The sequence below is a fragment of the Varroa jacobsoni genome, unplaced genomic scaffold (assembly GCF_002532875.2).
Source record: "Varroa jacobsoni isolate VJ856 unplaced genomic scaffold, vjacob_1.0 scaffold_1376, whole genome shotgun sequence".
Classification (NCBI taxonomy): Eukaryota; Metazoa; Arthropoda; class Arachnida; order Mesostigmata; family Varroidae; genus Varroa; species Varroa jacobsoni.
In genome coordinates this window covers 226,522-229,140 of record NW_019214278.1, presented here as the reverse complement: position 1 = coordinate 229,140, position 2,619 = coordinate 226,522, and positions in this window count along the sequence as shown.

Sequence of the window (2,619 nt, the reverse complement as noted above, 5' to 3'; positions counted from 1 at the left end):
ACTAATCTTTGTATTCAAGTGATTGTATATTAAGTCAATTTCCACTGGCCCAAAACAGTAACATCATTTTCGTTAGTTATTTGACGTTTTAATGTATAAAAACTCAACCTACGACGTTTTTCCTTTTTTAAAACCGAGTTAAACCGATATTAAATCTATTGATTACAATTCATATAATTCCAACTTCCGCTGGCAGCGTCTCGTGCATTACGTCGTGCGCACATTAAATTAGGCGTTTCTGCCCCCTCGCTTTTGCAGCTAAACGATTCTATGTAATATATTATTATTATTATTATATAGGATCGAAGACAGCTCGGCACAGTTATGGATGGGTAGCCTTAGCGGTATGTTTGTGCATCAGAGTGTGAAGGAGAACCTAGCGTTCCTCTGTATTATGGCCAATACGCGATTAGTGCATAAAACTAAATATATATTACACTAATACTACCAAGCTGCCCTTTATTAGACTTCGCCAGCTCTGAGAAAAAAAAGTATAAACTCTGACCTGTACGTCTGCCAGGCTTCTAGTGGGAAATTAAGCGATTACGAACGACTAGCCGTTTTCTGTTGCATTTCAAGAATCGTTTACCCTTTGGCATGGTTGTTTGTCTTGCTGGTAGCTGCCGTCCGGTTGTAGGCGTAGACAGAAGTGATTCGGAAATTTTAAGAAAGGGGTTGTTGGGTAGTACGAGGAAACGCAACTTTGCTCCTCCATTTATGTTAACCTTGACTCCATGTGACAACACGTACAGTAATTGAAAACTCTTAGCACGGGTAGCTGGGCACTTTCATTTAGTCCTTCTATACACAGGCCGCGCACCGACGGGCCGGCCTAGCGTAGCGGAAAAGTTTCGCGACCTCTATAGATGGACCTTTAAAAGCGATCTGTACCTTTTTTCTAATTGTTCGGTTGGCATGAACCAGTGCCCTCTACTATATTGCTTTTGCCCACTGCTGTGACTGTTTTTTTCTTAACTATGCTGCCATTGCTTTTGGCCCTACTGGTTGCAGCAGTACCATTTACTTCGTCCTATTCAGACCCTTTTGTTATAATTGACTGTTGTAGTGTTCTGTTGTCCGAGTTTCGCAGGTCCACCAGATCTGGTGTACCCTGCTAACGCGAGTACTAACTGTAAAAGTTTCCCATGAGAAATAGCGAACACGTAAGGCTCACCTCTGGTGACATCAGAATTGACCACTCACATTTTTCAGCACCTTCCCTCCAACTCCCGTTATGACAATCCATAACACTGTCTTGCTTCTCAATATGTTTCATTAAGGAGGACCGAACTTTTACCGTGTAATATAACATACTATACTAGCGAATCTTCAATGTGGACCTGCAGGCACCCATAGTCGAAAGCTGCGGAGAGCTAATCCGTTGCCGCTGCTAGTGCTGTTAGCGTCCCCACAATAGATGACGATATGCTTAAAGAAGCAGCTGGTAAAGGAGATAAATAAAGTAGTTCAGCGTTAAGAAAATTCCATAGGCAGCATTGTAACAAGAATAATTTCGAATAATGGGTCGTCGTTTGCGTAGAACAATACGCATGGTATGTATGTAATGTAAACATAATAGACGTTACACTAATGACAATTATCAACTATTTTCTTTGCGAACTTTCCGCACACACGAAAACACAATGATACTATTCTCGATCTTTAACGAGAAAGCAGCTAGCTTCGTTAGAGAATTTGAAGTAATTCTAAAAACAGCACTGGTTGTTCGAAAGTACTCACCTTGCGAATTCGCGAAGCTTTTTCATTTTAAAGGAGATGATTGCTCCTACTTGCTTTCAGTTTATTATAGCAGAACTTTTCTGCTGAAGGATACTATAACCTGTTGCAGTTACCCCAAATCAAATTCCAGCGTCTAGAAGCTGTTAAGGGGAAGACTTGCCGATCTAAATATCTCACGATTGTCAGCTCTAATTTCACATCTATTTATTTAAATTAAACAAATTTGTCCAACACATAAGCCTGAAATATAGGCTAGGTCAGGAAAACGTATTGATATCTTTATGTTTCCCTTAAACCTTATAGCTTTTTCTCTACGATTCTAAACCAACAATTATTTGATCCGTTTTGTGTTATACAGACAGAAATTTTCAATTCAACAAGATAGCACGTGAGCTGTCTTCGTCAGAATTAACCATCGTATATCTATATAATGTTAGTAGCAGCTGTCAGTTTATAACCAGTAATTCCACGTCTCGCCATTCATAACAGGATTCTGTGTAGGGGTGTGTCATTGTGGCGTTTAGTTATGGGAAAGTTGTTACGAAGTCAGCGGTACTTGTTTTTTGTGCTCTTCACTTATACTGTTATTACGACGTCCAGATTCCTAATGACATCAGGTAGATTTAACATTTCTAATATAGTAGTCTAGCATTTGCAACCCACCATGTTAGCCAATTAACTAACTGTTTGTCATCCGAGGTCTTGATCGTCCCCGGAGAGGAAGGGTCGCTTCGAATGATGTAAATATTGAATAATAAGTACACTGAACTTATTTTTTCATTTGAAATGCTTGGGTTGGAAATCTTTTTTAGGAGCCATACAAAACGTAAGCGGAATTCTGGCGGCATCAGCACGCCCCATCGAGTGCGCTAAAACCTC